At 38.5% G+C, this 24,638-nt stretch overlaps 1 long non-coding RNA gene across 1 annotated transcript; it reads left to right on the top strand.

Moving 5' to 3' along the window:
* Positions 1 to 11,223: 11,223 nt before the first annotated feature.
* LOC126790417 (uncharacterized) lies at positions 11,224 to 12,100 on the top strand. The gene is made up of 2 exons (XR_007671725.1): positions 11,224 to 11,323; positions 11,436 to 12,100. It is a non-coding gene; the product is annotated as an uncharacterized LOC126790417 (long non-coding RNA).
* Positions 12,101 to 24,638: the final 12,538 nt, after the last annotated feature.

Here is a 24,638-nt window from a genome sequence, read left to right as displayed (position 1 = left end):
CGATACATATCTATGGGTTGCTATATTATATACTGTTACGTTCTTATTTTCAAATGAATTATACTGTGGCAACTATATTTATTTTATTTAAGCAAGAGTCGCTTGTTATAGTACAATAACATGGGTGTATTGTTATTGTACGTGGTTTTAACATTGAGTTTTGTTAAAACGTTTTCTGTCTTCGGACGTGTTTTCCTGTCTTCAGACGTGTTTTTTTTGTCTTCGGACGTGTTGGCATGTCAGAACCTAGCCTTGGTTGGGCGACAGTTACGATTCAGTTAGAGCTCTAGTCTGTCTACCGGTGTACTGCATGAGAGGTAACAGATGGGTTATCTGCTTATGAGTACCCATATTGTTGGATATTGGGTAACATATGTGTTGCCCAGTGTCTAACGACGTACTGCATGAGGGGTAACAGATGAGTATCTGGGTCTCATCAGTACCCGTATTATAAATGTATGTGAGTAAACAGATGGGTTGTCTAATTTGTCATGAGCACTTATATTTTCAGATATTATTGGACATTCAGATGGGCCGTCCTGTGACTCATGAGTGCATTTATAATAAAATATTTTCAGTAATTTTCTCTTGTATTACTATGCGTTTTATACTGTTGTTTACTCATACGAGCTGCAAAACTTACCAGGTTTGTGTTTACAATCCTGGTGCACTTATTCGATGGTGTAGGGGATAGTTCTGCAGGTGTGGATTAGCAGAATTAGAGGTCTTTCTCTGAAGATTTTCGAAGATTTCTTTCTGCTGTTCGTGGTGAGGATTGAGTGAATTTTACATTTTCATTGGTTGTGTATTATTTAAGTCGACTGAGTCATGATGTGGACTCAGTTTTGATACACTGTGACTGTAAGATGATTTCGTTTTATTGAGATTGTTTTAGAGTTTTTCATGACTTCGATTTTTGAATTTAACACTTGAAATTTCGGGGTCGTGACAACATGATTTCTAAAAGTGAAATTTATACAACAATTGCAATCCAAATCAAATCTCCATCCATCTTCAGTTTTTTCATCTATCATATCGGTTGAAAAAATAGAAATGAAAAGAGGTTATCAAGACTCCTACACATTCATATAATCATATGTGAATTGATAACTGTATGATTAATTAAAAGAGAAATAAAATGGATCGCTTTTGGAATTTCAATCAAGATGGCTCTTCCTTTCTAGTATACTAATAAAACGATCAAGTAGTTGAGCCAACTTTCAAACAACTATTTTGATGAAAACTAAATGATTAATTCAGAGATTGAGAGAATGTAGGAGTAGTGAAGGGGAGCAAATGAGCAACATCCATCGGTCATCGTTCTATGTTTTGAGATATGGGTAAAGTTGGAAAATACGTAACAAAATATCAATTGATGGGTATAATTAGAATTTTATTAAGTACATTTAGCAACACTTTTTGTTTTAATATTTTTATATGGACTTTAAATTTAAATAATTGTGAGTTTAGACTATTTTAAAAATCAATATTGAGCGCATTATTATATATTTTTAATCATATAAATAGTTTAAATACATGTATAAATATAAATAAATATTTAATAATTCGAATCCGCCTAAGTGCCGTCTAGCCATCTAGGCGCTAGGAGGTAGCTGTCCGCCTGCATACTATCTGATGCTTTTTCGAATCTATATATATGTCGGATAATAGCTGAGCAAGAACAGCTAGGATGGTCAAATGGATGAGACATTAGCCTGTTAATTTCCTCCCAAATCAATTGTGGCCGGCAATTATACATCAACGAGTGCATGCTAATGATGCTATGCCAAGAACAGAAAAATTAATTAGTCTAATGAAGAAAATTATGCCTGATTGATCAATTCAAATCTTCCAAATTGAGTGGTACCACAAAATATACAGATTAAAGAAGACTAAACATTTACCAGTTGATTTCATGTAAACTGTACATAACATTTAATGGCAGCACAGATATTTTGAATACCATGTACAGATATTTTGATATCATCAGTTTCATGTGCACACATTATTGGATTGGACAATATCAGTTTCATTCTAACATGTAACTCCCTTGCTTTTGAATGTTCAAGCTGTTGAAGTTGAATATCAGTACAGATATCGTCAGTTCAATATTAAATCAATTAAAATACCATAATTTTTAATCATAATCATAGTCTCGCTTTTTAAAGTGCCCTTAGCCTCTCCACCGGCGACAGATATGGTGTCATATATGGCGTCATTGGCGTGCTACCTCCATCTCATACATGCTCAGATCAATCTGATCTATTAGTGTATCTTAATTTTCTTCAACATAAACATTTCCTAGTTAGGTCTCTAGACATTCACATTGTGTGTGTACGTAAATTAAAGACTAATTAAACATTGGATATATACAATTTGTGCCGATGTATATGAATATCAAAATATGTTTTAGTAAGATTGACTTATTTCCAGGTACAAATAGAGTGATAGCAAGGTATTTGCGATCATAATTCGTTAATTGTTGTAAACATGTATTGTTGGCCTCCCCATTCTTCGATCGATTTCATATCATTTCGATATCTCGTTCATGCCATACAGAAATACTACTGCATATGTACTAATGAATCATCGGCTCATTGCTAGACAAAGACTCGATCTCTAGTTTCCGGCCATATAATCTCTCTTATATATGGGAACGTTAACTTCATGGTTCTAAACTAATGATTAAAATTTAAGAAGGGACCTTGAATCTTCTGTTAGCGTAAATGACGGAGGGAATCACGGGTGTAATTCAAGAAGGGAATCAAGGAGTGATTTATGGTTAATTGAACTCTTGTTAGATTATATATAGGACAATTATGTATATAGAATTATTAAGCAATATACATTTCAACTTGGTATCAGAGCCGATTTTTCTTGCTCTGTTTTTTTTTTCTGGGAATCTGTTTTTTCCGGCAAACGATTTGGAACACTTTTCTTGGAGGATTCGGGCTTCAACAAAAAGACCTGAACCCCCGTTCTAGCCAAGACCATAAGCAACCCCGGCTCTTCCGACGACCTTCAGCCTCCTGCCGGAGGACTCAACGCGTCGCAGAGTGAGATCTTAGTGCAGAGCTCCTCGGGGATGAAGTTATAGGAGCAGTCGACGTTGGCGAACTCCTTTAACAGAAGCAAACACGGACCGGCAGCCCTCCGCCTTCTCCCGTCCAGCGGCCATCCGCCATCACCCGCGCGAGCAACGATGAGCCGTCGTTCTCGGTGTAGCTCGCGACTCGACAAGCAGGCCCGCCTAAGCCTGCTTGTCGAGTCAGTCCTCTCGACGTTGGCGTGCTCAACCGACGTTGCTGTCCTCTCCTCAAGCGTCGACGTCACCGCTGCTTCCCTCCGACGTTTGACCCGTTTTTCTGCTTCTATCAGACCCGGCCCAGCCCAAACCTGACTCGACCTGGACTAGATTTGATAGTCTTGGTTGTCAGTACAGGTTCACCGACAGTGCACGTGCACCCAAAAAAGATTCATATCCGTTTTTTGGTGTTTCCATTGTATAATTCATGAATTTTAAATTGCTTTTCAATGGGTTCTGGAAACAGCGTTGAGAGTTCTCAGATCAATGATGTTATGAAATTTGAAGTATATGTCAAGAGTTCTGACAGTGGTTCCTTTGGGGGAACCAAACTCAATGTGACCAATTTCTGTAAATGGAAGGGAATTATGACAGCTCATCTTTGAGACATGCACAAAATAGGGCATGTAACTGGAGTAACTAAATCTCCTAGTGCAGATGATATTGTTGCCTATACTAAATGGGACGACGATGATGGTCTTGTAATGTCAATCTTATGGAAAGCTATGAATGAAGAAATTGTTGATCTGATGGAGGCATGTGACACTACGCAGAAAATATGGAAGACACTGGAAGACTTATATACTAATGACTCTGATTTCATACATGTTCATGAGTTAATGTGCACAGCTTTGACGATGCAACAGGATGGGCAACCGGTGGCGCAATATTTCACCAAACTAAAGAATATTTGGGCTGATATTGATGTGAAACGTCCTTGCTTGATCAAGAATTAGGAGGATATTGTTTGGTACCAACAAGAAAAGGAGCTTGAGCGAGTTCACCGTTTCCCGAAAGGTCTTAATGCAAAGCATAATAGTGCGAAAATGGAATTACTCAGAAAGATCGAACCACCTAGCCTAATTACAACTTTCACATATATCCGTAAGGATGAATCTCAACATGAGAGTCTTCATCAGGTACAATTTGAAGTTTCTAGCCTTACTGTTCGTGCTAGCTCTCCGACACCACCCATTCAGCAGTCAACTTCAGCTCCACTTCATTAGCGAGGACCGCCACCAGGCTTCGGAAATCAGCTCCGCCCTCCTTGCTCTTATTGTCATGGTACTAACCATGCTCGGGCAACCTGTTGGAAGCTATATCTACACCTTAGGCCTAAGCGGCCTAATTAGCGTCCCAAGGCAAAAAAAACTATTCAATTCGTCCAGGAACCAGATCTCTATGGTATGGTTGGACATGATCATCACACAGTAGGAGGAGCAATGCCTACCGCATCCATAGCTGGTCGTGGTAAAATTGGTATGACTTTAAATATTTCTAACTTTGTTGGTTTTGATAGATAGATTATTGATTCTGGTGCGTCTGATCATATGACTTATGACAAATCTTATTTTACCATATTGTCTCCTTCACCAGTACCCTATGTTACTAATGCTAATGGTGAGGTCTTCCCCGTATTAGGGAAAAGTCAATTCGTATTACTCCCACAATAGAGCTTCACAATGTGCTATATGTACATGCTTTATCTCATCATTTGATATCTGTTCCCCAAATGAACACTGACGCTAAGTGTTATGTGACATTTTTTCCTATGTATGTGATATTTCAGGATCTTCTGACCGGGGAGTTAATTGGTCAGGGGTATCTAAGGGGTCGGTTGTTTCATTTGGATCAGACATATGTGGGGGAGAAACCAGAGGCACAGTCTCGGACCGCTTTAATCTCCACTTCTGACAAGCTAAGTGAAGTTTGGTTATGGCATCGTCGCTTAGGGCATCCATCTTTTAGTGTTATGAAAAAAATCTATGCGTACTTTTTTTATTAGTGTGGATGAGTCACTTTTACGTTGTCAGATATGTATTTTGGGCAAAAGTCATCGATATACTTATTCCCCTAGTACTTCTAATAAACGTATTCTTTATTTTGAATTAATTCATTATGATGTTTGGGGACCCTCCAAAGAGTCTACTGTGTCAGAGATGCGGTATTATGTGTCATTTATTGATGATTACACCCGTATTTCGTGGATTTTTCTCCTCAAAACTAAAGATGAGGTTTTTCCGGCTTTTCAAGCCTTCTATATCACTGTCCAAACACAATAGAATGCCACAATGAGAGTTATTCGTTCTGATAATAGGGGGGATATGTGAATCATGTCTTTCAGGAGTTCTTTAACACACACAGAATTGTTCATCAAACAACGTGTTCTTACACACCTGAGCAGAATGGAGTTTCTAAAAGGAAACATCGTCATTTACTTGATATGGCTCGGTGTATTCTTTTTAGTGCACATATGCCTAAGTACCTTTGGGGTGATACTGTCATAACTTCCGCCCACCTCATTAATCGTCTTCCCTCTCGTGTCCTTTAGGGAAAAGTTTCATATGAGGTGCTTGCATCTCATGTCTCATTACCTTTTTTTTCATAATCTTCCTACCCGTGTTTTCAGTTGTGTTGCTTTTGTCCATCTTCCAAAACATCAGAGGTCTAAGTTGGATGTCCAGGCAGTTAAATGTGTGTTTGTTGGGTATGGAGGACATCAGAAATGGTACTAGTGCTATCATCCACCTACCATGAAGTATTATGTCACTATGGATGTTACTTTCTTTGAGGACATGAGCTATTTTCCCTCTTCTGATACTGCTCTTCATGGGGATAGTTCATATTTTGAAGAGTTGTGTCATGGAGAGGGAGAGATAAGTAAGCTAGTAGATATGGTGACAGGTTCAATTGAGATTACCAATGTGTCAGCTACACAGACACCACCAAATAAGTATACTCGATGTTCAGCCAACAAAAAAATATGAACCTAATTCAGGTTAAAGCTAAGTATCATGTGACAAATTTTGTCTACCAAAAGATTGTCTAAGTCATATAAATCATTTGTGAATCAAATATTTACTGTATCAGTACCTAACAAAGTGCAGGATGCATTGGGAGATCCAAAATGAAGGAAAGCAATGGAGGAAGAGATGAAAGCATTACAAAAGAACAATACCTGGGAGCTTGTATCTCCACCACATGGCAAGAAGACTCTGAAATGTCGTTGGGTGTTTACAGTGAAGCATAATCCAGATGGGTCAGTGAGCCGATATAAAGCATGCCTAGTAGCTAAAGGGTTTACCCAGACATATGACATAGACTATGATGAGACATTTGCACCCGTTGCAAAGATAAACACTATTCGGGTACTGCTTTCTTTTGCTACTAGCTTAAACTGGCCACCTAGACAGTTTGATGTTAAGAATGCATTCCTTCATGGAGAACTTACAGAAGAAGTGTACATGGATCTTCCGCCTAGATATGTGGCCGCTTCTCCAAGTAACTTTGCATGCAGATTGAGAAAGTCTTTGTATGGTCTTAAACAGTCATCTCGTGCTTGGTTTGGAAGATTCTCACAATTCATGAGGAAAATTAGCCACAGATAGAGTAATTCAGACCACATATTATTTCTCAGACATCAACAAGGAAATGTAACAACTCTAATTATATATGTTGATGATATGGTAGTTACTGGGAATGATACTGTTGAGGTGGATAGATTACAGAAACAGCTAACCACAAAGTTTGAGATGAAGGACCTAGGTACACTCAAGTACTTCTTGGGCATTGAGGTAACCCGGGAATGTGATGGTATCAATATGTGTCAGAGGAAGTACATCCTTGATCTACTAACAGAGACATATATGTTGGATTGCACTCCCATTGATACTCCTATTGAGCAGAACCATTGGTTATCAGAGTATCCAGATCAAGTGCCTACTGACAGACTTCGTTATCAGAGGCTAGTTGGATGCCTGATTTATTTATCACATACCAGACCAGATGTTGCGTATGCAGTAAATGTAGTGAGTCAGTTCATGCATAATCTCAGCGTGGACCACATGGATGTTGTTGTAAAGATTTTAAGGTACTTGAAGTCAGTTCTAAGGAGAGGAGTAATGTTCTCTAATCACAATAATATCTTTGACGTTTGTGGCTTCACAGATGCAGACTGGGCTGGAAATATTACAGATCAGAGATCCACATCAGGGTATTTTACCTTTGTTGGGGATAATCTTGTTACATGGAAGAGTAAGAAACAAAAAGTGGTAGCTCGATCTAGTGCTGAAGCAGAATACAGAGGTATGGCTCAAGGAGTATGCAAATTGTTATGGCTTAGAAATTTGCTACAAGATTTGGGTACTAAACCTAAGTGTGTTATGCAGCTATACTATGACAACAAAGCAACTATTGATATTTCACAGAATCTTGTGCAACATGATCGTATAAAACATGTGGAGGTTGATCGTCACTTTATAAAGGAGAAGTTAGACGCGAAGATCATTAGTTTTCCTTTTGTTCCTACAGAAGAACAACTTGCCGATATGCTCACAAAATGAGTGTTTAAAAATGCCTTTTATGAGTCACTTAGCAAGTTTGGCATGGTTGATGTGTATGCGCCAACTTGAGAGAGAGTGTTAGCGTAGAATCACGAGCGTGATTCAAAGAGAGAATCAAAGAGTGATTTATGGTTAATTGAACTCTTGTTAGATTATATATAAGACAATTATGTTAATAGAGATATTAAGCAATATACATTTCAACTTCTTCATGAGTGGCTGATGGTCGAGTGTTTTAATCGGTTGGCATATATATACATATATATATATATATATATATACACACACGATATATCTTTACTATTTTAGCAGGAACCCTAACACATACTGATCATATTGCCTAACAATTAAACCAACCAATCAACTTGCATTGTGATACCTAGCAAGTTCTATATTCGATCTATCTGCTGCGCCGGAGTACTTGTATAACAGTCGATATTCTGATATATACCTGCAATATACCCTTATTATATATAGCTCATAATTATCCTAATTAATCTTCTCCATCATTAACAGATATATATGGTGCCCACAGACCACAGTGTCTAAATGTGATACCACCATATCCTTTATTCATGCGCTGTTCTATCAATGCTCGTGGAACCTTTCCTAATCGGTCTCCGGATTCACTTTACAAATGATCCAAGTTAACAAATTATATTTTATAATTTTGATGCAGGGTGTTATAATTATAACAAGACTGGGAAAGTACTTTATTGCATCACCTTCAATTCACCCACGCACCCAATCTTAATCTACCCCAAATGGAAATGGAAATACTGGACCATAAATTCTTTAATTATTGAATATCAACCTTAGATTATCAATATAGGTTAATATCATGATTAACTTATCTGGTGGACAACAATTTTGTGTTACCCCCATGCCACTTCTTCTTCCATTTTTATATATAGTGATCATCAACTGCTCTCATCAACAAAATTACATCTCCCAACTCTCTAAAACAGTGGCTATTAACACCTCCTCCTGAACGAGATAATTCCCAGCCAAATATCCTCTGATTCCAGTCGCCGAGAGTCATAACAGCTAGCAAGGCAGCAATATCTTTGATCTAAAACTCACTATTGACACCGCCCATGGTGCCACGCGTAAGCAATAAATACATCTTATGCTGGTTCACATTCTCATATTAAAGGAAAAACTCATCACGTCTCCCAATACGCTTATAAAAGGTCCACGTAGAACACTAGGAAAATGTAACGTATTGTTTAGTCTTTAACTCTCGAACTTGAATTCAGTTCTGGATTTTAACTTAAGCTTCAGATGGTTAAAGGCTGGCGCACCGCTGACCCTTTGACTTTGACACGTGTTGTATGTAAGTCTCACTGAGCTGATACACCGAAATACAAGGTTACGAGAAGTTAGGTCCCCGGATTTAGCACTCGTAACAGTGGCCGACTTAGTTATATACATTTATGCGAAGCTCCAGCCTTCTTGCACTTGAAGATACTTTTCTCTTAGAAAAAATTGGTAAACACTTGTTTCAACCTTCATGTTTTTTGAATTAATCATATTGTACTTATATAAGTTTCTAGTTAATTTTTATGTGCTTTAAATTACAGGTTTATATATAAACTGAGATCATGAGGACTACCTTAACCCTTCCGGTGTTCGTTGTCTTTGTCCTGGTGTCTGCATCTCTGCAATCAAATGCAGGGAGGCACAAATTCGATGGCGGCTTTGTGGGCGATGATCGATTCGAACGATTCCCATGGACACCAAATGCTGTCCCGACGGCGCTGTGTCTGATCAAAGCAAGGGTTCGGGAGAGACGAAAGAAAGTACCGGAGATAGGATGATGCGAAGACCAATGATGAAGATGATGTGAACCCGACCTATAAACACTATGGAGATACTGGTTCGAAGTCTGATCCATCAACCGACACTCACCGTCATGACCGCCCCGGTTGAAGCTCCAACGATGATGGACGCAAGCCCCAGCACTGATAATGACCGCTTCCAATCAAAGATGATGGATCGTAGTAGCTAGCTAGCTTTCTTCCATATGTATAATAGATAAATTCGGTGTGCCTATATATAGCCATATAGGTTGGTTTCATAAATAAGTAGAACCAGTGTCTGGCGAAGTGTTAGCACACGATTCGGTTTCACTATGTCTAGCGCGCTAGCCAGCTTGTTGATTCCAGTGTGATGGGATGTGGTTTAATCCTTAGGCCAATAGTATGTTTTTTTTTGGTCAATAGTATGTATTTTGCTTTTGCAGTTTATATATATAGCTTACATAAAGATAATCGAACCCCATAGCATACATGCATCATGCATAGCTAACTATTGGCATCTTCTCTGCCTGTTCCACTATAAGTTACAAATCAAGAAATTACAAGGGAATCTAAATAACAGTTCCTAGGTGTATCTAATTTGTATGTGCTGCTGCTACTGCGCACTAGGCCGAGAAAATTCAATTGAAAAAATTATAAATATTTGGACATTCCAGCCTTACAAAATCATTCACAAGCAATATCGATATCATTTGTTTCTTGCAAATACAAATAGCAGCCTTAATTAGGCTTAGCAAGAAATTGTATGATCCCTTTCAAAAAAAATTGTATGAATTTGCAAGCAATTGGCGATAAATGATTGTGCTAATATAAGAAAAATTTGAAGTTGCAAACCCAATATATATATATATATATTATTTTTCAAATATTATGGTTTTTCTATTTTATTTATTATCGTTTCTTTTCTTAAAGTATAATGGATTTTGTGTTCTTCACTGTTAGAGCGTGTTTTGAATAACGATGGGTTTAGATATACAATTTTGAATGAAAGTTAAGTTGTTAGAAGAAAAAAAATCTAAATTATCCAGCGCAAAATTCAATGAGGTTGCCCAAAATGCCAAAGTAAATCCAAACTGTGCCCATGATCAATCAAAGTTACCAGTAATCATTAGCTACGTCAGTTAGATAAATAAACAAAAACAAGGCTGGAGCAGCTAATTAAAAGGTTTTACATTAAACTTGTGAGTGATTAACTAGGTGAATCACAGCCCACCTTGATCAAGCATGAACTTCATTCAAGTAGAATTCGTCTTATTTTAGTTGGATTTTACAATTATAGATTCAATAAGGAATAAGGACCTCGATCTGTTCCACAATCCCACATTCAGCTCTTAAAGCCTTCATAAATTAATCTCATGCAAAGACTCTTAAATCAAGCTACAGACGAACTCTTCATTCTACTGCATGCGTACAGACTACATGGATGAAATTCTTCTATATCTCCGGCTGGCTGTCATTGATAGAACGTTTTGCGATTTCTTTCAACATGCTTTTACAGCAACTCCGATTTTTAGGGTTATCTCAGAAGTGAACTCAATTATTTGAATATCAGACACTATTGTGTTACCCATTATTCACCATTAAGTAATTAAAGTCAACCATGAGATTAATTAAGTACCCGAATTATCAATCCGTAATCATGATTTAATCCAATGGTGCCTTGTATTCTCTCGACATACGTGGTGCCACAGTCCTTTAATGTGATACCACCACATCCTTATATGCATGCTTGTTCTGATTACAGTGCTCAACCCTAGTACTGTTAATTATCTCAGTCTCCAATTGCCTATAAATTGCAACCTCTAGAATCCCTTCTGTCAGATAGATATATCTTCAGACACTGGATATTTCTCGAGGTATGCTATATCCTCGACAACCCTAGATCTTAGATTCCAATCTTTTTATCGATAATGTCTTGACAAATATAGCAACTTATGTTATTAATCTATATACATCTCATTTGTGCAGAATCATTTACGTACCGTCATGAGGACCATACTTGTCATATGCGCCGTTACTGGCTTTATGTTGATGGTGGCATCTCTGCAGGGCGATGCCAATCGGTTTGTATTGAAGGACCGTCACTTGGCACAAGTCAAGAACGTTCAAACTCTGCCGGGTCGAAACCCACGGGTTCCAAGTAGAGGTTCACAAGACCAGCCTCAGCATCAGCACCAGTCCACAGACAAGACACCACCCACTACCGATTCTAATATGCATGTTGATCAAGCCAACGATGATGCAAACGAGAGTTATGGTAAGTACGGACATGGCTCTTCCAAAGATGACTCTCACCGTTACTTTATCGACGATACATTCAAGCCGCACAACTAATTATCATCGTACGTACTGATCAGGAGCCTTCATGAATCAAGGACGTGATGTATTATGTAAACCTGTGTGTAGTTTTTATTTTAGGTAATAAAGTGGAACCAGTAGCATGTGGCCAAATATCCAAATTACATTTGGGAGGGCGCATGTTTACGTGTTCACCAGATTTTTAGACGGTAATCAGCTCTTGCCGTGTATGTGTGTTTGAATTGAACCCTTATGCTCATCGATATATCAATCGCGTTGTGTATCATATAATAACAAGCCATATGACTACATGCATATGGCTGTGTGTTTTGCGATTGTACGGGTTTATGACATATCCATAGCTTGAAGATACATATATAGCACTGATCAATGTGAATGAATTTTGAATATATATATATGTATATATATATTCATTCTATAGTATCCGATGTATGACCAATTGGACACTTTGGTACCCAATGTTTCAAAGATGACAGTTTAATACATGAAGTTAGATTTTATATGACACTTTGGTATTTACAGATTTCTTTATTAAATATAAATGGTAAAATTGACATTTACATATTAATTATCAAAATAAAAATACAAATAGAATTTTATGAGTTAAAGACTAATTTTACCTTACCTAGGATTGATGACTTGTTCGATCAGCTCAAAGGTGCTACGGTGTTCTCTAAGATTGATTTGAGATCTGGTTATCATCAACTCAGAGTGAAGGAAGAAGATATATCGAAGACAGCCTTCAGGACCCGGTATGGACATTATGAGTTTGTCGTCATGCCATTTGGTCTAACGAATGCACCAGCTGTCTTCATGAGTTTGATGAACCAAGTATTTAGTCCGTACTTGGATGAGTTCGTAGTGGTGTTTGTGGATGACATTCTGATATACTCCAAGACACAAGAAGAACATGTGGTGCATCTGAGAACAGTGTTACAGACTTTGAAGGAGGCGAGACTGTATGCCAAGCTAGAGAAGTGTGAGTTCTGGAAAGAAGAGGTCAAATTCCTTGGTCATGTTGTCTCAAAAGATGGAGTACTAGTGGACCCGTCAAAGGTAGAGGCAGTAAAGAATTGGAGTCGTCCAAAGAACCCTACGGAGATACGTAGTTTCCTCGGTTTGGCAGGATACTACAGGAGGTTTATCGAGGGGTTTTCTAGTATTGCATCTTCATTGACCAAGTTGACCAAGAAAGATACTCCGTTCGTGTGGACGGATGCATGTGAAGAAGCATTCAGCAAACTAAAGACTAGACTGACCACAGCTCCAGTGTTGACGATTCCTTCTAGTGGTGGTGGTTATGTCATTTACAGTGATGCTTCGCTCCAAGGTTTGGGTTGTGTGTTGATGCAGCATGGAGGAGTTGTTGCTTATGGCTCGAGACAGTTGAAGATTCATGAGAAGAATTATCCGACACACGACCTAGAGCTTGCGGCAGTTGTATTTGCCCTGAAAATTTGGAGACATTACTTGTATCGTGAGAAATTTCAACTCTTTTCAGATCATAAGAGTTTGAAGTACTTGTTCTCACAGAAGGAGCTGAATATGAGGCAGAGGAGATGGATGGAACTCCTCAAGGACTATGACTTCACATTAGAGTACCACCCGGGGAAGGCAAATGTGGTGGCTGATGCCTTGAGCAGAAAACCGAGAGGCGTGGTAGCTTCACTTATGGTCCAGGAATGGTTCATGCTAGAAGCTGCATCAGAGTTTGATTTGGTACCATCGAGAGGAGAACCAAGGGTCTTTCTTGGTAGTGTCACAGTGCAACCCACATTGATCACGAGGATCATACAGGGTCAGGCGCAGGATAGACTCTCACAAGCTAAGTTGGCGGATCTTGTAGTTGATACGCTTGATGAGTGTCCTTCTGAGTGGAGAGTTGGACCCGATGGAGGGTTGAGGTTTGGGACAAGATTGTGTGTCCCAGAGTGTGATGATCTCGGGGAGGAGGTTCTTCGTACGGCACATCGTTCACGCTATACCGTCCATCCAGGGAACACCAAGATGTACAAGGACCTATGCAGACAATTCTGGTGGAACGGTATGAAGAAAGATGTAGCAGAGTTTGTAGCGAAGTGCCTTACATGTCAGCAAGTGAAAGCAGAACATCAACGACCAGCTGGCATGTTGAAACCACTGACTATTCCTCTTTGGAAGTGGGAGCAGATATCTATGGATTTTGTGACCGGATTGCCTAGATCGAAGAAGGGTCACGATGCCATATGGGTGATTGTCGATCGGTTGACGAAGTCGGCTCATTTTCTCCCAGTGTCGATGAAGTACTCAGTGGACGTGCTTGGGAAACTATATGTGGATGAGGTAGTGAGACTTCATGGTGCTCCAGTTTCTATTGTTTCCGATAGAGATGCACGTTTCACTTCGAAGTTCTGGGGTGGTTTGCAGAAGGCGATGGGCACTACCTTGGATATGAGTACAGCTTTTCACCCTCAGACGGATGGACAGACAGAGAGGGTGAATCAGGTGATGGAAGACATGTTGAGAGCATGTGTGTTGGATTTCAAGGGTAGCTGGGAAGATCATTTGAGATTGATTGAGTTTGCCTACAACAACAGCTACCACTCTAGCATCGGTATGGCACCTTATGAGGCTCTTTATGGTAGACCATGTCGTTCACCGATCTGTTGGGCCGAGGTTGGTGATGAGGCACTGATGGGTCCAGAGGTGGTTCAGGAAACCACGGAGAAGATCTCGATCATTCGGGATAGAATCCGGACCGCTCAGAGCAGACAGAAGAGCTATGCGGACCTAAAGAAGAGACATGTGGAGTTTGAGATCGGCGATCATGTGTTCTTGAAAGTTTCACCTATGAGGGGTGTAGTGAGATTTGGCAAGAAGGGAAAATTGGCTCTGAGGTACGTTGGGCCCTTCAAGATACTTGAGAAGGTAGGCGAACTAGCTTATCGACTAGCCTTGCCTACTAGCATGTCGGGCGTTCACAACGTCTTCCACATTTCCATGCTGAGGAAGTATGTACCAGATGAGTCGCACGTGATCGATCATAGCACCATTGAAGTGAAGGAAAATGCCACATTTGTGGTTGAGCCGGTTCGTATTCTGGATAGGTCCACAAAGAAGCTTCGGAGGAAAGACATGGAGCTAGTCAAGGTATTGTGGAGTCACCATGATGAGGGTGATGCATCTTGGGAGCTAGTGTCAGACATGATGACCAGATATCCACAGTTGTTTGTTGAGTGAGTTTGAATTTCGGGACGAAATTCCTTTAAGGGGGGTAGATTGTAATAACCCTAAATTTCAATACATTATTTGATTCAATTTGAATTTTATAAAGTTATGAATTTCAGTTTAAATGAATATAATTGTTTGCAACCTTACGGAACGGAAACGGAAACGTTATCGGAACGTTTGATTCGAAAAACGTTACGTTTCCGAACGATTTTATCGACTTTTATTCCGTCGCTCGGTTGCGAAAACCTTCTTCATGAAAGTTGTAGAGCTAGTCGATACGAGTTCGTGAGTATGTGACGCGTTCGAAACGGACATCGTACATAAAAGTTATTCACGTCGGAAGTTAGTTTCCGATTTGGAAACTAGTATAAAAAGGATTTTTTTTTAACTAGGGTTTCCATAACAGGAAACCCTTCATTTCCGCCGCTCTCTCTCTCTCTCTCTCTCTCTCTCTCTCTCTCTCTCTCTCTCTCTCTCCCTCTCACCCCGAAACTTCTTCCTCTTCCTCCAAAGAAATTCTCTCTTCGATTCTCCCTCTCTGGGCCGCCGTGACGTGCACCGCCTGGCTCAGCGTCGTCGCAGGGACATCCACAACAACCCTCCAGATCGCCAGCCCGTGCCTCGCCGTCGTGAAGCCGCTCGAACGTCTCCAAGTTCCTGTTTTTCTCACCGCCGCATCTAAGCTCGCCTCCGGTGGTTTTCGAGCTCCAATCGAGGTGAGGATAGCCTAGGTTTGTTGATGTGATGTTGTTGTTGAATTTTCGTGTGGTGTTGTGATGTTTTGGTGGAGATCGGAGGTTGGAGAGGATGGAGGGGTACCGCCGCCTTAGGCGGCGCGTGTGAGGACGTAGGAGGGTCTAGGGGCGGCGTGAGGCCGTGGGGAGGAAGAGGAGGAAGAAAAGGAGAGATTTGGCGCGGCGGTGGCGTGACACGCGCCGTTGGTGGCGTCGGCGAGTGAGCCCCACGCGCAGCCTGCCGGCGGGTGGCGCGTGTGCCCCACGCGCCGCCACGTGCGGCGGTGTGAACAGTTTTGACAGAAGGGTATTTTGGTAATTTACTTAAATGTAAATGTAAATTTTATTTACGTACGATAAATGTAATTAAATTTTACCTACGGTGAATGTAAATATAAATTACTTTCAGTAAATGTAAAAAGTAATTGTAAAAGGGTAATTTAGTAAATTTTATTTACTGAGATTGTATTTACATTTAAACAGTACGTATACGTACAGAAATACGTATATAATATTTATACGTACATAAATACGTATATAATATTTATACGTACAGAAATACGTATTAATAGTATATTTGTACAGTAACCGTGAATAGTAACAGTGAACAGTAACAGTGAACAGTAACAGTGAACATTAACTTCGTAAAACCAAAAATTGCTGAACAGTATCCGATTATTACTGTTTCGGCATTTAAAGGTTTACGAAATGATTCTAAATTCTTTTCTTATATTTTCAAGGTGATCGTTAAATCGAGGAAATGAATTATCTTCTGGAATTGTGGAATTACGCTCAAGTCAATAAGGTGAGTAAAATCTCACATATTTACGAATCTACCCTCGCGGTGATTCAAGATTTTCGCAAGAGTATTTAATAATGAATTACAACATGTATACAATTTGGTGGATTACATATATGCTGTATAATGGTAATAAATACATATATATATATATAATTCATTATATTATATACTGTTATTAATTCATTAGAAATGGTCATTTCGATGACGGAAGTTTGTGTATTGAGCATGTGTGGTGAAATATGACATGTATAAGATATAGTGGACTATATATGTATTGTATAAATGGTAAATAAGTACGAATATATATAGTTTGCTATATAATATACTGTTATGATTTTATTGTGATTATATTGAGCATGTGATTTGAATTGTACAATATGATGTGAGATTATTGTACGTGATTTTTAACATTGAGATTGTTAAAATGTGAATTGTCTTCGGACCTGATTTTTGTACAATATGATGTGAGATTATTGTACGTGTTTGGCAAGTCGAAACCTAGCCTTTGGCCGGGCGAAAGTTACGATACAGTTAGAGCTCTAGTCTGTCTGCCTTAGTACTGCATGTGAGGTAACGGGTGGTTATCTGCTCATGGGTACTCAGTTTATTTTGGATGTTGGGTAGCGGGTGACTATCCAATATCAGCGGTGTATTACGAGAGGGGTAACAGATGTGTACCATCGTTCTTGGTACCCGTATTATAAATGCATTGGGTAACCAGAAGGGTTACTTAATTTTCTCATGAGCGTTTTATTTCATATTTCTTTGGGACAACCAGATGGGCTGTCCATTGACTCATGAGGGCATTTATATTTGTTGTTTTGTGATCTTTCGTATATTTTGGATATGCGAATTATATTTTGATTTTACTCATACGAGCTATAAGCTTACCGGGTTCGTGTTTACAATCCCAGTGCACCAATTCGATGGTGTAGGGGATAATTCCGCAGGTGCTGATTAGTGGAGGTTGAGTGACGACTACAGAGGCTCGAAGTCGTTCGTATCCTACTTGTGGTGAGGTTTTAGCTTGGATTTGTGTGTGAGAATTTGTGTAATTTTATTTGTGAGATTTGGGAGTGATTTGTGAGGATTATTACATTTCCATTTTATGTATGGATTATAAATTTGGGTTGTAATAATTGGTTGTCTGAGTTGTATTGAGAACTCAGAATTGATCCGCTGTTACACTTTAATGATTTCGATTTATTTGAGATTATTTTGTGTTTAACGACTTTAGAATTTTGAGTTTTTAAGCTCGAAATTTTGGGGTCGTTACAGAAACTTCACTCTGGATATGGATTGTATATATATATATATAGACATATATAGGCCGGATCGAAAGTGGACATCCGCAGTGCACCAAAAGTGCAGATCTAGGCGCTTTCAGCAGAATCCAACCACCCGGATGACGTTTCTCTTGCCGAACCAAGCCCAAGACCATCCCCAATGATGTCACCAAGAAGATGAGGGCCAAAGAGAACGAGTTAGAAGGTCTGAGGAGCTAACTCACCGGAAAATTCATATCCGATCAACGTTGACTGCAAATCGGCAACCGGTGACTCCACCGACAAGCAGAAGCCCTAAATCGTGGACCGGGCTTTGTTTGTCAAGAGAAGAGTTGTTGCCGACACTGAATTTCGGTGAAAAGCATGGACATCCGTACTTTTAGGGGGTGTGTACATCCTCTCTCGATCGCTTTCATATATATATATATGTGTGTGTTGAATTGTTAGAGATATGAACCAAAACTAAATCTGAGATTTTCATCTATCGTAAAGAAACCAACACTCCGACTTGAGTACATAATTTATAATAATAATAATGAGTATAGAGGAGGTATATTCATCCTATGTCAAAGGTAATCGATAGTTTGCTGCTAGCTCGTCTGAATAACAGCAAAGTAAACGAGGGGATAATCGTTTATTGGTCATGCCCAAAGGAAACAGTGACCAAATCAACAACATGAATAAGTGATCGACTCCCTTAAGACCTAATTAGGTTAAAATTGTTTGGAACACGAAAACACGATTATGAACCGAGTGTATCCAAAACAATAAAGCACCTCACAAGTCGATTGGTTCTGTGCGGTTGCATAAGAACGTGCCCCAAAGATGGATGTTGGCCAATTTTCGTTTTTGAAAGCGAATGACATGCGTTTTACAAAAGCCTTAGTTTATACATAAATCTAACTGGCGAATGTCAAACTTGGAGTTATAATAACTGAATGCACAAATATAAAATGGCCCTAATGCCCTATATTAAGAGAGCAGATAGACGGTTCTATTTGCAGGTCCTAATATATATATATATATATATAGTCCTTATTCAGAGTACTCTGAAGTTTCAGAGTGAAGTTCCAATTTTGGCATATTTTTCGGTCAAAATTTTTCACCATAAGTGATTCAATATTTAGATATGCTATTCAAGATCATCTCTATAAAGTTTCATCCAATTTGACAATGATTTGAGCTTTCAAAATTGAGATTTACACGAACGGTTCACGTTAAATAGTTTTAATTCATTCATTGATTTAATCTAATTTCAATACCTTAACGATGTCCGAATTAGATGAAATTTTGTAGAGATGATCTTGAATAGCATACCTAAATATTGAATCGCTTATACTGAAAAAATTTGACCGAAAAGTGTGCCAAAATTAGAACTTCACTCTGAAACTTTAGAGTGAACCTTCACTCTGGATAGGAACTATATATATATATACATAAATTTATATTAGGACCTGCAAATAGAACCGTCTATCTGCTCTCTTAATATAGGGCATTAGGGCAACTCTTATCCATGCAAAAAGCTGCCTTGATATAGTTCATATATACTACACAATCATAAAAATTAATCAACTGCGTTTACAATGACAGCTAGAAAATTATTATATTATTGTCTATCTGAAGGTTCCTTATGCTCGGTGAAGTATTGCACTACAATTACAGAAACCTAATCAATAATCCGGTTTTCATAATTATGTATCTTATGCTCAGAATTAGGTTTGATCAAATACCATATCAACAGAGTTATCAAAGTTAGCAGACAATTAAGTTTCTGGATAGGAGTTGATCGCCCAGCACCCAGTCGTGATACACGTAATGATGCCTATAATTCATAATTAAATATTTAAAGTGAAAAGTTTAATTACATTATTCATCGTTTTCATAATTACTTCTTTGGTGTCTAAGCCTGTTGCTTAAGATTTGGTGCCACAGAGTTCTGAATGTGATACCACGTACGTACTGGTTCATAGTTTCACACCAGCTCTCATTTTTATTTTAGTGCCGCAGGAATCTTAATTATCTCATCAGCCTCCTACTAATGATCTTATTAGACACAGCCAAAATTGTCTATAAAATGCCAGCTTTCTACGTACACTATACACTTCTTGTAGAAAAACTGGAAAACACTAGGGTAAGTTATACTTCCACAACCCTAGATCTTAAGCCGTTTTTTTTCTTCTGCTAAATTTTGGTTGTATATATCTTGTTTTATAACCATTGATAATAATTCATTAACTCTCAGCTTGTTAATTATAGTTGTTCCCCTTAAAAAAATAAATATCTAAAGAATTTGTAAAGAATATGTTGTAACTAAAGAAAAATAGTGAGAAAATTGAAGAGATAATAGAAATACATATAGATTTATTAATAGAAAATAGTAGAAAAAACTGTAAAGTAAAAGAATAGAGAAAAAATTGAAAAATGAAAGAATTGGGAAGGAGGAGAAAAAAACAGGGATGAAAAAAAAAAAGAAAAACAAAAAGAGGAGAGGATAAAAATAATAGACATAAATATAAAGTAAAAGAATTGAGAAAAAATGAAAAATAAAAGAATTGGGAAGGAGAAGAAAAAATTAGGGATGAAAAAAGAGAAAACAAAAAAAAAGATTGAAAAATGAAAGAATTGGGGAGGAGGAGAAAAAATCTGAAAAAAAAAAGAGAAAAAACAAAATGAGGAAAGTGGGAATTGAACCCACAACCAACTCTATCTAAGGATAATTATACTTGGTCTTTAACCAACTCCACCAACTTAAACTTTAATAAGAGTAGCACATATACTTAGTACTATTTCATCACAATTTTCGACTGGGCTATAGCCCTATCAGCCCTCCAATTGGTTCCGCCCCTGTCAAAGACCATACTGATCATATCTGTTGTTAGCTTTCTGTTGATGCTGGCATCTGTACAAGTCAACGGTATAAGGTTCGCCTTGAATGAGCGTCACCTGGATCAAGTCAAAAATGATCCAAACTTGCGCCGAAGCGTTTGCAAGTGAATGGTGGAAATGGCCAGTCTCAAGTTCAGGCAACAAACAAGGGTAGCAACAACAATGAGGCTAAAACTGATAATCATCACCCTGATGATGACGTGAACGAGACTTATGGTAAGTACTGACATGGTTCTACTGAAAATGAATCTCACCGTTATTATGTGGATGATAAATTCACGAGGAAAAACTATTATATGTACTCGATACATAGTTTACGTAATGTAATTTTTTAATGTTATTGATTTATTTTTTACTGTATTTGTTTCCGATTGATTAATCATTTAGATAATATTTTCCATTTCACCACGTGCATGTTTATCACACAATTAAGTAATATGATTGACTGTGTACATCACATGACAGTGTCACATGGTATTCCGGGTACAAATAATAATTACTCACCCATTTACAAGGCCATATTAAGTTAGGCTATTGATCTACGCCTTGTCTTGAAGTTGGCTCGAGATAACCTTAAAAAATTAAGGTAGATTGTGTGATATATGTAAAATAAGTTTGGCTTGCTACATATCCAACTTCTAAGGCACATGATTAATTGAATGTTTCACCAGAATGCTTGAAATGTATCGTTTAGCATATAATAAGCTTGTATTAGTGTATCACAAAAATAATCTTGTATCATAAGCTTAGACTTATATAATAAGAGGCGGCTATGGCTGTCATGGATATTGTACGTACACATGCTTCGGGATTGTCATTCAATGGGCATAGAGACATATATCTAGCTATTAATCTTATGTATAAGAGTTCATATGTTTGTATTAATCAATTCCAAGTATAGGTATGGGGTACCATCATATGTTCATTATGTTGCCATGTTGGTATCCAAACTTATGATTTCATCAGAATACCTCATGAACTCTCTAATTTCAGTCAATCATATACAATTGGTAATTGCTCATTATCCGTCCAAATTAGATATCTAGTCAGGAGATGTGACTCATTTTTTAAATTAAATTAGACGTTAACTTAGTGAATTGTATGTATTTATATCATCAATTTTATAGTAACTTCAATTTTAGTTTTAGCAACATGTGTTTTGTTTCATTATAAAAGTTTTAACAATAAGAAGAAAGTTAGAGTGTGAATAGAGCAAACTTTTTAAAAAGTGATATTTACCAAAAAAATATTGCGGCCTCCTATTTATCTCTCTATCTCGTCCCGAGGGTATCCTAGGGTTTCTGAGTTTACGAAAATATCAGGCTATGCGGCGAGATCCTATTCCTATATAGCTTATGTTGCATCAATGATTGCTAGATTGGCCTCCAAGTTATCTCTGAACAAGGAAGATGAGCCGGTGGATCTTTGAAATCTTCTTTGTCCGACAAAGGGTTTCATTGCACCACATTTTTATCTGGTGGGAAAGCTCAATACTACGAAGGCTGTTGTGTTCGACTCCTTCCGTGCTGCTATCCGTAATATGTGGCGGACAAACAAGCCTGTGGAGGTCGCCGCTCATGGTGATCACTACCTATTTAAGTTCACAAACAAACATGATCTTAAGAGGGTGAAGAGGGGTGGAGTCGAGTGGTACTTGATGTCGGACAAGCCATCATAATTGTTGATCAAGATCATAACTCGTTGAAATCCCCAAGGACCACCCCCTTTTTTTTTTTTCATTGACCAAAAAAAGAAGAGGGGTGGTCCTTGGGGATTTCAACGAGTTATGATCTTGATCAACAATTATGATGGCTTGTCCGACATCAAGTACCACTCGACTTCATTTGGATATGGGTTAAGATTCAAGGCCTCCCGGCCGCTCTGCTAACCCTTGCAATGGTGGAGCTCATAGGGGAAACTATTGGGCGTGTCCTTCATGTTGATGATGTTAGGGAATTAGGATCCCTCCCAACATGGCTCACAGAGTATACCGATAGAAAATTAAACAAACCATAAGACAAACAACAACATAACACCGAGATTAACGAGGTTCGGCATAAATCTATGCCTACATCCTTTGAGAGACACCATGTTCTTCACTATGAGAAATATAATAATACAAGCTACATTTGAGCTAAATCCCATAACCCAAAACCCATAACTTATGCACAACCACACTCATAGAATTCCCTAAGAACACACCCTCATTCAAGAGCTATCCTCATCCTTGACATCTCTGCTCTCATACACAAGAGATATACACTCCCTTGTCGATGACTGCATCCATCTTACCGTGATGGTCACGCCCTGATGACCACATCCACAAACTAAGTCATGACATCCATACCTTGGTTAACTACCTATGTCTCCTATATATAGGCACACCAATTACAATCCAATTGGTCATAGAAAAACCAAAACCTTTTCATACTAGAAAAGAACATATTCCTAAAAGGAATAAACTTTGACATAAACCATGTCCAATTAGGAAGAGTAACCAAGTACAACTAGGATTTACTTTCCTGATCAAATTCTCATCACATCCTAACAGATGAGGCAGCTCTGAGTTAGAGTATGGTGAAGGTACGGCTCATCCTACCCCTTAACAACCCAGTGAAGCTTTAAAGGCGTCTTAGAGTTTTGCCAACTAATGTAATTTTGGTTCACTATAAGTATGTGCGACTCCTAGGTGCTGCATGGTTTGTTCCATGATTAATCATGGAGGTGAGCCATGCCTTCTAGAGACAGCTAATGACGACGCGTCTCTGACGTCAAATCTTGAAGCCCCCAACCTACCAGTGCCGCTGGCTTTGGTTTTTCAAGGTAACGTACTTTGTTCCTAGCCATATTGCTCTTTCTTGCCTTCTTTCTCTGCTCTTTTTCAAAAGGAACAGTGAAAGGTTCATATCAGAGAGATTCTGACCTTCCCCTCGCCGAAAAAGGTGACTGGGATACGCCGTGACAAGGACGAAGCAGAGCCGGGGTCTAGAAAGATAACCAAACATAGTTTGGAGATTGTTCCATTAGCTCTTAGATCGGAGGATCTAGGGTTTGTGGTTGGTTCTAATGGCTCTATTGGTATTGCTTGCAAGTCTCCTAAGAAGTGTGTGCGTCCTCGTGTCAACACAAACAAGAAGAAGCAACCAAAAATTGCGAAAGAGTGGAAATTTGAGGCTCCAACTTCAAGTAGGACTGGTTAGAGGGAGCACTTGACCAAGGAATGGATGCAGCAGATGGGGATGAGTTTATTGTTCCTTCCCGGCACCAGAACCAGAATAATCTGATTTCGATCGGAGCTCTAGATCCATGCATGTGCAAGTAAGGACTTTACTAGTTACTTGATCTGAAAGGTACACCTTTAGTCGCAGGTTTGATGATTTTGTTACTAGCTCCTTGCTTGTTTGTGTAAGTTATTCGCTTTATTTGCTCTTGTTTTTTAGTTCGGTTTTGGACTTTGGTTTTTTAGTTTTTTCGTAATTGTAGCAATAAAGAGTTTGTTTTAATATATTGTATTGGAGCTTGCTCCAGCTTGACCTAGTATTACTTACTCGTTATTGGCTTGAAGCTTATTGAAGTTATTCATTCACCTAAAAAAACAGTTGGAGTGTGAATAGTAAAATGAAGAGTGTAAATTTCATTTCCCAAAGTTTATGAATGTCCGCATAAGACTCTAGGTTAATGCCAATACTTAGAGCCTCATTCTCTACAATCTTTTAAAATTAACCTTTGTTTTATACCTTCTTGTACCACTAAACTTTTCAACCTATAAAGACATATATAATGGTCCAAGAATCCCATAATGAATAGCACAGTGAGCAAATGGAGTAGAGCCTATATTTCAGATTTTCACATTATTATATAATTAAATAACAATATAAGAAATGCCACACAAGTAGACATGTATGTATGAATGTATCTCCCTTACTGAGTTTTC

This window comes from Argentina anserina, chromosome 4, assembly GCF_933775445.1.
Source record: "Argentina anserina chromosome 4, drPotAnse1.1, whole genome shotgun sequence".
Taxonomy (NCBI): Eukaryota; Viridiplantae; Streptophyta; class Magnoliopsida; order Rosales; family Rosaceae; genus Argentina; species Argentina anserina.
The sequence above is the reverse complement of the archived record's forward strand: the minus strand, read 5'-3'. Positions and strand labels throughout refer to the sequence as shown.